Below are 15,121 nucleotides of genomic sequence, written 5' to 3'. Positions count from 1 at the left end.
ACCATTAAAAACCATACAGCAAAGGGCAGCTAAGGGTACAGTTAAAATAAATGCCTCTCCATCAGGTGGCAAATATTTCATTCCCTACTACCAAAAGTCAAATGGTTCATAGAGCAAGCAGGGTCCCACTGCCTGAACAGAAGCAAAGGGACACATCCCCAGCCAAAGCACAACAGCACTGCTTAGTTAAAGAGAGCTTTGCCAAACATATCAGCTAAGCACCTGACCCAGTGCCACAAAATCCAAGTAAGAATTCATAGCAATTTTTGTACTTCTGCATACAACAGGAAGGGGGGAAAAAAACACAAAACAAAACAAACAAAAAAAACCCAGTATATTTGTACTCTTCCAACATCCTTTCACTTAAATTAGGACAATAAGGCAGCCATCAAACAACTCCAGTCAAGTACTGCAGCCCCTAGGGCTACTTGGACCTGACAGCAATGCTAGTAATCACACAGCCATCCACATAGCTGCCTCAGACTGCAATGAGGCAGGAAAATCCAGCAAGATGAAGCAACAGAAATAAGCCTGGAATCTCTTTCTCCTCCTTACTTTTCTGCTCTGGTTTAAAGAGCAGAAATCTGAGAAGCAAAGGTATCTGCAGACAACCCTATCTATTAGAAGCATGTATGCCCACAACACACATTCACTGTGGAGAGATAAACAGCTACTGCTCAAAAAAACGACACAAATATATGTTAAAAAAAATCTGAAGGAACGAAGTGTAGTTGATAGACAGAGAGCAGCAATAACCATTCTTCTAATACTGAAAACAATTATTTTTCCCGATGTCTGCAAAGTCATATGATTTCAGCTTGCAGATCACGTAGCTTCCTATCAGGCAATGACTACGCTAGCCATCCCTCTCACCTCTAAATTATTTTCCACCATTGCACTCCCACTCGTAGAGCTGTAAACGTCAGCACATTTACTATAGTTTAAATATCCTAAGTTTGTCTACATGGAGAAGTTTGTCAGGAGTAACTGCTATGCTGTGAACTCTACTTTATTCCACACCAAAGATGTAGTTTCATGACTGGCTTCCAGCAATGAAGCCTGTTTCAGAAGTTCCCATCCACCTTTCACAGGTCACTCACTTCTGCTCCCATTTGACACTCTGTTCTGCAAACTGCAGCCTGTGTGTAATTGCACTGCAAACTGCACACTAAAATAATCTGGGTTAAAAACTAGCCCTCTTCATTTTTGTATGAGAGGGTTTTTTTTTATTATTTCAGTTATTCAGATTACAGAGGAGCCCTACAGTAAGCAGCTTCAAGTGGCACAACAGAGAAATCAGCAAACGAGCAGAGAAATAGTAGTTACTGCAGCTTCTCTGATCAGTTTTCCCATCAAAGCAAGACGTTGTGAAGATGCACTAATTCCCTGCACAGTTTTACAGTACAGCTACACCGATCTGACAGCTGCCGCCAGGGTGGATGCCTCCCCATGCTCCTTCTGCCCCCCTTGCACTAACCCTAACCCTGGAATAAAAACAACAGCTCTTCACAAGCTAGCTCACTCAGGGATCAGAGAAGGCAGCCAGGTGAGCACTGCCTTTTGACAACGGCCAGGAGTCAGATTTTCTTACCCAGGTAACACTGCTGCCCCCTCAATCCCTACATGGATGCCTGCGTGGCAATGATTAACGCAGGTTAAGGTGTGGCTTCATGCAACCGTGGGAACTCCTAGAGCGTGTCACTGTTTACTTTCCCGGGTCTCATGCTCCCACTGCTTCCACGTGTTGCATGGGGCAAACGCAGAGCCGTGAGCGGTCCCAGGAGCCCCTCGGACAGAGCGCCAGCACAGCACACAGCCGAATGAGGAGCGAGGAGGACCACGGAGCTGACACTGAGCAACGGGACCAGCCCTGTCCCATAGCAGCAGCAGTGAAACTGCATGAAGTTAACATAGAACTGCCCTCGAGGAAAGATCAGTGCAAAACAGCTACCGTAAATTAAACCCCCCCCCCATTAGCTTTTTCTAGCCTACTTGTTAAAAGTAAGTCCTTTCATCTGGGACAGTGGTTTTTAAGCATGCAGCCTGCATTCCCTCGACTTCTAACAAGTCTGTAAAAAGCAACAACAACAAGCAAACTTAGTCATATAGATGTTTGCCTCCTGCACTGAAAAATTTCCCAAGGTCAAAAATACCCTAATTCTGTGAAATGCACACAAAACAGTGACTGCTAACAATTTATTTCGGGGAGGAGCTGGAGGGGGGCACATTGAGGAAGAGAAGCTCGTGTTCCCACATCAGCAAAGCAAGAGCGGGGGGAAAAAGCCAACAAAAATCTAACACTAGTCTAACAAACTTCAGGAAAACGTGTTCAAAAATACTAGGTGAACACACGTGCTGTACTCAGCTGACTCTCTCCACACGGCAGGACAACTGTTTCAGCACTGGCTGAAAAAAAAATGCATGGCAAAATCTTAATTTTACTCTGTCAGATACAGCTTGCCTTGGTAGTGCAGATGCAGCCTTGAAGTTGAATGTAGCCACATAACGAAAACTGACAGAAAAAACAATATTGCCTTCTCCTTTGTGGTCTGAGCTATTCTTTTATTAAAATCAGGTTACTTAGCACTTGTGAATTACAAGATGAGAGAAAAGCTTTTGTGCCTTTTCTCAGTATTTCTTAAGGATAACCAAACATACCAGTGTTTTGGTAGTTATCAACAGAGAATCAGAAATAGTTTTCAAGACCACATTCAAAGACTAGCTAATGTTGGGCACAAAAACCATGGCCTTTCCGCTCTCCTCCAGCTTCCCAGCCGCTCGCTCTCATCCGTGCGCAGCCCGTCCCAACACGCTCGCACAAGCGTTCGCGTGGCCACGCAGCGAAGCGGGTTGGGGAAACGCGCGTGCGCAGGAGCAGACAGGCTGCGCAGTGAGCTCAGATCGGTTCCTCAACCTGTTCCCTATGCAGCCCCATAAGTATTTGTGCAGCGTGGCTTGGGGTGGTAGTGCCAGTTAAGTTATTCAAGAAACTATGGCCTGTAAGCGAAAACAAAATTTACAGTAACTTTAAAAATAAATTTAGGATTCAGGAGTGTTTAAAGCTCTGTCCTTGGCTACCAGGAGCTCTATCACTGTAATTCCCCTTCAGAATCGCGTGGCTTGAAAAGTGAAGGCAGCCCATTTATAGCTCCTAGTGGATATACAAGCAAACAGAAAACCTCAGTATTTTCGCTGAGCTGAAAAAGCTGTCTTTTTTTTCTGCCTTGCGTCTACATACTAGAAAGCACATGGCCCCTCACTGATACAAGTCTTTCTTTTGGCAGATGACTCAAAACAAAAAGAAATACTGGGAGAAAAAGAAAACATTAGTAACTTGAGCACATCATTATGAACTTAACTTGCCAGCAGCTCTCTGACTTTTTAAATCTAGTAAGTCTTACCCAGTGCTCTGCACTGATTCCAACTAGAGCATTGGAAGAGATGGGAGTCTACTACACAGCCAAGGTTCAAAGGCTGCAGAAACACAACTAGGCACCAAAATATCACTCTTCAGCAAATCCAGACCCCCACAAATACTACAAACAACTACATTTCTTGTTGCTACTACAATCTTTAAAAAAAGAAAAAAGTGCATTGCATATTTATTCCAAGCAATTGCAAAATACAGTGCATTGCATTTAATCCATACTGGGTTTCAAGACTTCTGTATCAACATGAGGAGAGTCAGAAGAACATTTTGTGAATATCCTATTGGCAAGAGATGGTAAAAGGTCTTCTCAGACACATCAGGTTATCGATGCCAGTTAACCGCCAAATTAAAATTCTTGGTTAAAGCAAATTCTTTGAATGCGCGTGATTCTACATCACGTCCAAAGCGACATACAAGTCCCCTGTCACCTGCAATTACAAAGTTATCGCTCCTACCTGCCTGTCGCATTTCACCACCACCACTACAAGAGGGTACTGTCCTCTCAGACCCTTTACCTCATAGACCTTCCCAATCCATTTAAGAAGAAATGACTTGGATTAACAAAGACATACTATTGAGGCTGTCTCCTTTCACTGAAAAAGTTCCAGGATTTTTCACAAGAATGGCTTGAACAGGAGGTGCTTACTTTTGGCAGAGGAGTGGTGGTGTCTGACTATCACAGGTGAGTCAGATAAGAACGCTATTTTATGGCCTAAAAGGCATGGCACAAAATTTGCAACCTTGCAGGAAAAAAGATCTCCTGTGGTTTAATCCTGACCCAAAGACAGGATTTAATCTGCAGCCTAAGTCTGGAATCAGAAAATAACTTTCCCTATGTAGAATATGCACATGGCATCGGATCAGCCTATCTGGAGTGATATATTCATATCCACTTTACCAAATGTCACCCAGTCCTTAGGTAATTTTGTGAGTCTAAATTGTGGCACCAAATCTGTAAACCTTGATAGATCAGGATGTCTGCAATGCTGTGGACCTGACTGAAGCCTTGCAAGAAAATCTTGAGAAGGAAGATTATGAAAGATTATTTCACTGCCTGCATCATTAAAACTGATGCTTCTCAGGCTCTTTGATATGACATAAAAAAAGGAGATGACAGGCTGGAGGTGAAAGATTCACTTTGGAAACTTACCTACATCAGTACGACACCAAAATGAAAGCGGGCTCGAAAGCGTACGTTTCCTAACAATAAACAGTTGTCCCCTTCCATATTCTAGTTCCTCAGCTTTATTAGCTCCCTTTTGTATCATTTTAACAACAGAAAAAAACAAAATCATGAAGCCAAGGTTATGAACAATGCAATGAAACTCAAAATTTTACCCTATGTCATTTTAAATTTCCTGCACTAATTATTTTCCTTTGTGTCTTATTTTTAGTGTCTGTCCTATGACTGAACCTTGGCAGACTGACGTGCAACCAGGATATACAGCACAGGGCTCCCAAGAGCATTTAAATCCATGCTACGATACTGAAGAGATGAAAACAAGTCAGTGACACAGGTAACTCCAGGAATCACCCCAACCACAGGAAAAAAAAGAAGCAGTATTTCAAAACAATTTTTAATTTGCATTTCAGAAAAAGTAATTTCCTCTATGAAAAACTGCTATTTTAAATAAGAGGGTAAATGACAGCATTTCTTAAATTATCTTTCTTTCCACCTTGAAATGTTTTCTTTCTTCTATGTCTTTCATTAAAAGAGCTACTATTTTTTAAATTTGCAAGCACCTACAAAAGCTGTTGCAGATGCTCAAAATCCAGCAGTATTTTCAATCTGCTGAGTTGCTAGAAATCAATATATATTGCATATACACAGTCATACACATTAGATTTATTGTTGGTTTTACAGCTAGTGAAAGGAAATTTGCTCAAGATGCCCAAAATCAACAAGTTCTAAAGCAACATTTTCAATTAGCAGGGGGAGAGGAAGCAGAGGACTTCTATACATTGAGCCACTTACCAAAAATCTATGGAAAGTTCCATCCATCACAATAATAGGTGCTATAATGAAAAAAAACCACACTTTGCAGTTAAAGAGATTTTCAGGTAGAAAAGTAATTTACCCGATTTCGCTCTGCAGCCTAATCCTACTATGTCCCGGATTACTTATTTGTTCACCTTAGCCTGGCATCCTAAATCCCCATCACCCCTCTGCACTGCAAATCCGCTTCTGACAGAACATTGGTACTCTCTGCATAAGCACGGTTAAAAAATAAAAAGGTACTAATTAAAGATGAAAGCAATGTAACATACACTCCGAAGTTCCTCTCCACTGGATGTGAGGAGCACACAATGCACAGCTATGCATTAATGCACCTAAATATAAAGAATCTGTTGGTCTTAAACTGTGATAGAGCAACACACTTAGCCCTTAAAAAAACCCACAGCTAACAAAAGTCAGCTGGCCCAGTGCAGATTACAGGACAAAGGCCTTCGAGGCCAGTCCAGCCCTGTAGGAAGCTCACTGCGAAGAGCAGAAGACCAAGCAGAGTATGAACACCAGCAGCTACACTTAGGTAGTAAAAACACTGCCTGTTGCATATTGATTAGATCAAAACATTGTCAAGGCAATACAGAAAAGAAACCTGCAGAAAAGACAGATTCACAGGTGTGCAACCAAAACTAAAAATAACATGTATCCTAACAAATACGTATGGGCAAATATGTAAGTATTTTTCTTCGCTACAAAGAGGAGTACCTCCGCCCTCCTGCTCTGCAGGTCTGGCATCGGTCTGCTCTGGAGTCCAGTGCAGAGATGAGACACGGTGGAGGTGAGGACCTGACCCAGGCCCTGGCAATTCAGGCTTCAAAGGGAAGCAAGCATTTGCCTGCCTTTTCAGCACAAGAACACCGGAGAGACCTTCCCTAGCCAAGACTCAAGCCTGACAAAGCCTTGCTTCACTTTGTCACATCCTTCTGCTAGGGGGAAAACAACAAGAGACCCCCCTGCTAACTTGATCTTCCTCTATGATTTCCCTTGAGCAGGGAAACCCTCTGGTACTAATTTCAGCTAATTTTAATTTATTTGGTGTAAAGCAAACATATTAGGCCAGAAATTAGAACAGCAAGTATGAAAGCCTATTTAGTGTGATTAAATGACAGTTCAAAGAAAGGTTTCAACGTCCATTCTAGCCAAAAGGAAAAAAAAACCACCACCACCAGAGCTAGCGAACGCGCTTGCTGCCTGCAGGAAGACTGTGGCGGTGAAAATCCAGCACGGGTTTGTACAACACTCCCACCTACCTGGCAAGGGCTAGTTGTTACTCTCCTTCACACAAGTGGGCTATAACCTTCCTGTTGGCAACCGGTGGAGAGACAGCAGTTGGGAGACACCCTACATCCCTCCTCGTACTCCAGGCTCTGCGTTTTGGTCCCTCTGGATCTACCCAAGCATCACGAGTTGAATTCAAGATAGGACCTTCCATCAAGGACGGTAAGTACCGAGCACAATTCAGCACCGTGAGAAACAGAAACAACTACGGTAGTAGCTGGCATACGTTTACTAACTCAGCGAGGGTTTAAACAAGTGGATACGAATGAAGTGTGTGTGCGCCTGTTCAGAAAATGCTAGAAAAAAAAATTATTCGCAAATGATGAAACACTGCACAAAGCATGTTCCTTCAATGCAGTTTCCTGAAGGAGAAAGAAAATAATCTTCAATTTGCTGCTACGGCAGCCAGCACAGCGCTGCCCTATCGCAGAAAGACGCTCATAAAATAAACCAGCACATGCTGCGCTACGCTCGCGCTCAGCATCCCCTCTCCCCCCTCACGACACCAGCACACGGCTGTATTTCATACGACTTCCCCGCACGCCCCGGCGACAGCCAGGTGCACAACCCGCGCACCGCACCGCGCAGCACCGCACGTACCTGCGGCACGGAGGCCCCCGCCTGCCCGCTCCCTCCGGGCGCGCTGCAGCCCCCCGGCGCGCGCGCGCGCGCTCACACGCGTACACACAGGCGCGCGCACCGCCCGCGACCCGGGCGCAGCGCGGGCAGCCCGGCCACGGCGGCGGCAGGAGGCACCGCGGCACCGCCCCCGGTGACGTCACCCCCGGGCGCGCACCTGACCCTCGGCGGCCGCCCGCCTCCGCCGGCGGGTGGCGCCTTAAAGGGGCCGCGCCCCGCCCCCCTCAGCGCTGACCGTGCAGCCAAGCGCCGACCGTGCCCAAAACACAGCGCGGGAGGATGAGGTGCCCCCGGTCGGGTTGCGCTCTGCAGCAGCCTCTCTCCCCCTCCTCCTCCTCGCTGAGAGGGTGGGAGCAGCAGACACGGCCTCAGAAGTGCCGTCCAGGCGGAAGGGCTGGCGCTGGGCGAGCACCTGAGGTGCACATCGGAGCCGCCGGCTTCCTCTGAAGGCACAGGTTAGCTTCGAGCACGGGGCCACGCGTGTTTCCACCCATGTCAGTCCATTTCCTTTCCCTGTTAAACATGCCAAGAGACATCCGGGTAGCGACAAGGCTTTGCTCTCGACACGGGCAGCGTTTCTCCCTCCACTGCTACTGCCCCGGGCGCTTGCTGCTCTCTGTGCTAGAAGTTGCATTTCGGGGATGCTGCTTATATAAAGCATTTAGCAGGTAAAACACCAAACTCCCTCCTGCTAGACTTTAGCAGTATATTCCAAGTATTTTAATATCTGTCCTCCCTTTTTTCTCAGTTTTTCTTCAAGAAAAAAGCATTGCCACAACTAGCTATACTTCTCTGACGTATTTACCATCCAAGAATCCAAACAGCAGCAATGCTTAAGCTTCTGAAGACCATGACTTTCCTCTTCTTTCACCCCAAAAATGTCCATTGGCTAACAGAGACATGCCCATTCTTGGGATCCTTTATAGAACCAGATATACAAAAATCAACACTTATTTTTAATGTTAGATGGAGATGCCGCAATTCCTCCAGAAGGAACAACCCAATTCAACATGGTGCAAAACCGGTAACCATTTGGTTTGTACCATCAGGATTTACAAATGCGATCCACTCAATGTGACTGGATCAAATCAAATAATTATCACTATTCTCTTCCCTAATCAAAATCAATGGCCCTCCTACTTGGCTCAGTGCTCCTCTCAACTAGAGAAAGGTGCTGGAGGACAAGAAACCTTGTAATTGCTACCTCTGTCACTTCCACTCAGCTTGCCAAGAATCAATTCACATGGAAGAGAGAGAAGAAATAAATGGAAGCCAACAACACTTAAGTTTCCCGCTCAAGAATCAGACTTGAATATGAACACAGTAGGTTCCTATTCTGCATCATTCTTCTTATATCTAAACTACATGGAAAAACACATTGTACTACAATATACCCAGTCACAAAAACATACCAGCTTCTTTTTTTAAACCTAGAAGAGACTGTTGAAAATCCTCAGGGTGCAGCCATTCAGACACCTCCTTATTTCCTTCACTACTGTCAACATAAATCCAGTAGTCCAGGCTGGCTACCAGGTTTAATCATTGTGTCCTCTAACTTTCAGGACAACTTCAAGCAGATCGGTTCATCTTGTTCTGCTCCAATTCCTCATCTGTAAAACATCACCAAATGACAGTTACTTTCCCAGTTTTCATCCAGGGTTTCAGTGCTACTTTCACTCTTACTTCCAGGTATCAAAGAAATCATAATAGAAGAAAATGCCACCCATTCTCCAACCAGTAGGTTTCACTTAACCTTCTACAGACACTTCTGAGCAGTTAGGTCATCCTAGGGAAGCCCTCCTTTGTATTTACTCCTGTGCAGGGATTCCCACGCCAGTTATATCAGCACTCACTGAAACCAGCACTGGCCTCGCGAAGTGCGGCGTTCAGAGGAGAAGGTGAAAGAAAGCATTCTGGTCTGCACATAGGTACAGGCTGAGTTACGCTTTGAGACAATCTTTTGTATCCTCCCATCACAAGTCCTGCTTCTTGTTTTGGTAGTGAGGAAGATACCCCAGAAGACACATTTATTAAATTACCCGGATTACAGTCAACTCATTTTCTCCTACAGAGATTATACATTTTGTTGTGACATTATGTCTCAAACAATTCTTTTTATATTTAGACTCTTCCTAAAATTTATCTTAGGGTTTTGCTTTACCCAGGTTACTGCACCTTACTGTACACTCTATCATCAAGGCTACCTTTCAGAAAATGGTGAATGTCATATCACATAATTGCTAGAATACATTGCATAGGTACAGAAGTTATATGGTAATATGCTACAGCAGTTTCATAATACTTGTTAGTTAAATAAAGTCATCTGAATTAAACTGATGTTGATGGTAAACACCACTGTTTAACACCTTTAGAAGAAGGGCCTATCATCCTTTCAGCTTCCTAGGCTGTAATTCTGAGAGTAAAAGAAGTTTTCTTGCATTTTCATCTTCCACATTGTTTCTCAGCTTACAATGAAATAATCAATGACTGAACTATCTGAAGAAACAAACTAAACAGTTGTATCTACACTACAAATAAAAAAAGCCTTGCCAAAAGCTAGATTGACAATTCAATAGTGCTAGTTTCAGTTGCTAAATGAAGAATTTCTACCAATTCAGCGCCTCATTCTCTAAAATTTGGTAGCAAACAAGCAGGGTTATTTTAAAATTGATTCAGAACAGATGAACTTAGGTTCTGAAATTTAATTAGGTTTAAATATACTTTTCCCTCAATAAAAAAAAATTTAATTGATTTTTTTTAAAGTTACATTGAAAAGCCCCAGCTGATTGTTATCCATCCTGTTTCATGTCCTTTTGATGACTGAGCTCCCCACCCTTACAGGGACAGCTGTGCAACTTCAGTCAGAGCCCGGAAGTCAGCTCTTCACAGCTGGTAGCTCAGCTATTGTCTTTAGCACATTTGCAGTGCTATTGCTTATCTAGACTATTGTGTTGCCTTCCTGTTCGTGTCCCCTAGAACCAACTATCAAACTGAACCCATATATTTATACAAACTATAATCCAACATAGCTATCCAGTGACAGTGTTAATATTCAAGTCATAATAACTAAAATTACAGCTCAGTTCTGTTTTGCACAGTGAAATCACAACAAAATCACGTCTAGACTCTATTCTAATTTTACGTAAAGACCACTGGACTTTTTTTCTCCAAAAGTCAGGAACCTAAATAAATTAGGTATCGTTTTAGTAGCCTAAGTAAATTAGGTGCTTTTTTAAGAGCACTAGCTGCTATCGTTCTAACATGAGACAAATGCCATTTAATTTTAGTGTAAGGAGACAGTTCAAGCTCTACTTTATGGTGAAAATGAAAGTGAGTGTATCTGTCTCATAGTCCATGTTTATGCACTTTGAAAAAAACTCGCATGGAAATTCAGCTGAAGAGTAACAGATTAATGCAGCTTTGCATGGTGGTCTGTGCTAAAGAAAAAATGGACTAGAGAATTTGAAATGTTTAAAAAAAATTTACACAGGATTGTAACGGACTTTTGTTAGTCTTCTGTTTTTCACATCAGACTTATAAGATCTTTGCTGTTTGAAACTATTATAATAAAAATAAGCCACATCCCATTTCAGAAATACATCAGCACCCACTGCTGTGTTAGGAATGGACCTTTTGTTCTTCTGCTTTCTTGAGAACTGAAATCTACTACTCAAACTTTAGATTAACTGAGCCATCACTAAATTGCAAGTTCAGATTGCAATTCTGTTAAGTCACCACAGCACCATACTTCATCATTAAGGTTGCTAAGTTTTATTTTTAAATGTAAGTTAGTAATTGTCTTCCTTCTATTAGCTCAAACACAGAAAGTGTAACATGGCACACCATAAACAATAAAGCAGATGGTCTGTGCTTACTCGATGGATTTTCAAAGCACATAAGCAAGGCAGAAGATCAATTCCATGAAAAACTAAATGATTATGGCAACCATATTCCATTGCATTAAAAAAAAATGCCATGAATTTGCTGATCTACCTATGGCTACTAAAAACATTTTTTCCTGCTTTAAAAAACAACAGGTAAAATACAACGTGAAACAATTGTTTGTTTCACTTAAATCTTCATGGTAATAAAAAACCCTGGATTTTCCATATATATGTTCCACATACTGCTCAAACATTATTTGCTGTCTTGTCTCCAGCATACAGCTTCAAGAACTACAGGCTGGGTTTCCCAAAATTAATATTGGACTTGTACTTTTGGGGACTCTTCCCTTGGCAGGGATTCCAAGTACCGGACAAGAGTTTTTTCAGTAATTCAATATTCTACAATATGAGCATTGTATATTTTCTGACCAACTAGCTCTTCTCCTATCCCCACTGATCCATCAGACCTTGCACAAGCACAGAAACTTACCTTTAGGTTACATACTTGGAAGAGAGGAATATAGGGAACACGATTTTGCCACTCCACCATCCCTTCACAGTTCTTTCAAACCCTTTCATTAGCTCCTGCATGTCGCCCAGATTGCTAGTGCCATATGGCATTATTTAAGTCACATCCTACATAGCTCGGTGACAACCATCCCTGCCACAGATTTCCAACACTAGAGAGGTTTTGCATTGACCACCAGCCCCCTGTGGCTGCAGACTCCATTGCTACCCAGCTGCCCAGGGGAAAAGCAGCTCCATCACCCTGCCCTACATGGCTGGCACGAGCTCAGCAGCATCAGCACTCCCAAGCCCCCGGCTGCTCTGAACCTCATCATTTGAATTGCACCAAACTGTTTTTCCCTCATATACCCAGAAACATCACTACTGCTTAGAGCTGGTTGAGGAGAGATTGCAACATTTTGCAATTTCTATACCATGGTGTGTCCTTATTATACATTCCTCCTACGTAGTTGTTTCATCCTTGCAACACCAGTGGCACATACCATTGGCATCCTCTGAGAGACATCAGCATTTTTTGGCATATTTTTCATAGATCAGTTTATCACTGGGTATTCATCAGCAATAAACAGCGCTTCTTTGCTTACCATTACACTAAGGGTCCCATGTATTCCAAGTATCTACGCTATTTGCTAAATTCATAAAGGTATTTTTAAATTGAAAAGTTAGAGCTAAGAATTTCTGGCTCTCAGGGTTAAAAAGAATACCATTTAAATATGATCAAAGCCTGAACAAGCACAAACCTATGAGTTCTTCCCCAGGCATCCATCTGGAACTTGAAAGCGAATGATCAGCATTTAAATAATCAATGTTAGTAATCACTTTTTTGCAGGTAGTATGAACAAAACCATCCAACTAGAAAAGCAAGTTATGTGATGATGAAAAACCATTAGAATTTACAGAATTTATGCCAAATTCCCTGCTGGATGCAGTAGCAAAATAGTAGGATATGATCAACCAATGATCTAGCAGAAGAAAAACAGGAGTTCAAGTCATCCCCTTAGATCAAAACCATTAACAAACATATCTTTCACATCACCTCTGAGCCTTTTCCATGATATGCAAGAAAAACCCCACCTGTATTGAAAGCTTCAGGATGTTTCCCTGCAGGATGTAGGGCCCCTAATGCTTCCAGATCAGACCTCTTGCCTTGTGTTTAAAGGCTGCTCACTCCCTCGTGTCCAGCTGTCAGAACTTCCAGGTTCCCTCACAGAAACATCTAAAAATGGCACTAAGGTAATATGGAAATCCATGCCAAATATGCAAATTGCAAGTAGCACAGAGTAAGTTATTAGAAAGAAAGAACACCAAATGATGGCATTTTCCTCATATTTATTTAAACAAAAAAGCTCCATTAAAAAGTGCCTGAGGCTGTCTCGAATTCCACTCTCAGGCACAGAATTCAAGTTTTGCGTGCTACGCTGTACACAGGCTGTTGGCTTCAGCTCATGCAATCACTTATGCCTCTGAGAAAACAGAAACCAAAATTGCTAACCAAGGTAATTTCCAAGTGTGATGATTAAAGCAATGTATTCTAGGGTATAATAATGCAAATACAGACTTGAAATATGCTAACAACACATGTTACAGCCTCAGGTAAGTGAACATTCACTCATTTCTCAGTGGAGAAATACACAGTGGAAATTGGGAAAGATTTTATAAACAAAACAATTAGCTACAATACACTTATTATTATTGTAAGAAAACAAGATGTTGAGTTCCCAAAGAGCTGGGCTAACAATTGAAGTTACTATGAAAATGAGAGAGAAATAAAACCTGACTGTTGACAGGCCTGTCAAGGGCATAGACTAGGAACAGAGCCGAAAATCCTGTATGGTGTACCTAGTGCTTACGTAGTGAGGAACGAACAAAACCAAAATAAAGGCTACTGAGTTAGAAGACTTTGAAGTGGAAGGACTGGCAATATGGGGCCTGTCTGCATCATTACTGTAGCTAGTGGATACTGTCTTAGGGTAGATTGTCTCCATGTACAAACTGCTGCTTTTTTAATCAGTAACATGAAATATACTAGATGACTTTATACTTTTATAGATATTGTTCATTAGTTTTAAAATAGTGTTGTTATTCAAAATAGAGTTAAATGAAAAAATTCCTTGTGAGAAGCAACAGTCAACTATTTCAAAAACTAATCCTTTTGCTCTGCAATTGGCACTTTTTGCCACAATTTGAGTTCACTTGTCTTGTCCTACCTATCACAGACTTACATCTGACAACTTCTTACCTTCTTGAAATAGCCTACTATGTATAGAAAAAATAATATGCCTTCAAGTCCTCTCCTTTAGGGACTTGCATCTCCCACCCCTCCCCCCTTCAAATTCCTTCAGTCTTTCCTCTGAGGTCCTGGTTTCTAGACCTCAAATCATTTGATTACTCTTCATGTGGCCTTTGTCCAGCTGAATTTCATTTTCTTGAAGCATGTGCTCAGATTGGATGCAATACTTCAGCTGAGGACTTACCTGTAGATCTTACCTGTAGGTGTGTTTTTACAAATATATATGTGTGTTTATATTACTATTACATATAATATATAAACCTATACTATAAATATATAAATATTGCATTATATATATTTACTATTATTCACAATATACATATATGTATAAAAATATATAAAATTATATTGTGTATACTATAAATATATTTTTATATTATATTAACTTATATGTTCATATTTTTATCCCTCCCAATATAATGCTTGCCCTTATACAGTAGCAGGATTTCTGGAGAATTGTCACTTAATTACTTGCTCCTTACCCTATATTTGTATATTTAATGATTTCTATTTAAGTGTAGAACTTCAATTTGTTCATATTTATTTCCTAATGTTTTCTCAAATTTTTTCAAAATAATTTGGAACTTTTGAACTTGTCTTCCAATATACCTGCAGTCCTTCCAAGGTTTGGGGGCATTTTTAATCTGTCAGTTTTGTAAGCACACTCCCTATTCTACCATCAGGTTTATTAATGAAAACACTGAAGTGAACCAGAGTTGGTACAGACTCAACACGCCGTGGACATTCAATACACCCATTTCAGTGAGACAGCCGACCATTAATAAACACCTGCTAGGCACAGTCATCAACAAGTTTTGCACCTACTCTACAACAGTTTCTTTAAGGACATGTTTCTTCAAATGTTTATAAGAATATCACATGAAACAGTGTCAAAGACCTCACTAACATGTTAACATTCACTGTTTTCTTGTCAATTCACAGGCCGTATTATCATGTTACAGATGAAAATTAAACTGGCATGACAATTTATTCTTTCTAAATTCATGGTGGTTGTGAGTCATTTTCTTGTTTCCTCACAGAGGCTTATACTTTGTAAAAGAATT

The 15,121-nt window shown here is 41.7% G+C and overlaps 1 protein-coding gene and 1 long non-coding RNA gene across 10 annotated transcripts in view; one reads left to right on the top strand and one right to left on the bottom strand.

Moving 5' to 3' along the window:
- USP54 (ubiquitin specific peptidase 54) overlaps positions 1 to 15,121 on the bottom strand; it is a 105,144-nt gene that overhangs the window by 73,114 nt on the left and 16,909 nt on the right. Inside the window, exon 3 of one of the 9 annotated variants that reach the window (XM_064513879.1) lies at positions 8,768 to 8,965. The exons of 7 other annotated variants lie outside the window; for them this stretch is intronic. The gene's annotated coding sequence lies outside the window, so the exon portion shown is untranslated. Of the gene's footprint in view, positions 1 to 7,316; positions 7,483 to 8,767; positions 8,966 to 15,121 lie in introns of those variants that run through there. One more of the 9 variants, XM_026094897.2, reaches the window with a different exon arrangement.
- On the top strand, positions 7,569 to 15,058 carry LOC112980216 (uncharacterized). Its single transcript, XR_003258374.2, has 2 exons — positions 7,569 to 7,810; positions 14,741 to 15,058. It is a non-coding gene; the product is annotated as an uncharacterized LOC112980216 (long non-coding RNA).

The sequence above is a fragment of the Dromaius novaehollandiae genome, chromosome 6, assembly GCF_036370855.1.
Source record: "Dromaius novaehollandiae isolate bDroNov1 chromosome 6, bDroNov1.hap1, whole genome shotgun sequence".
Lineage (NCBI taxonomy): Eukaryota > Metazoa > Chordata > Aves > Casuariiformes > Dromaiidae > Dromaius > Dromaius novaehollandiae.
The sequence above is the reverse complement of the archived record's forward strand: the minus strand, read 5'-3'. Positions and strand labels throughout refer to the sequence as shown.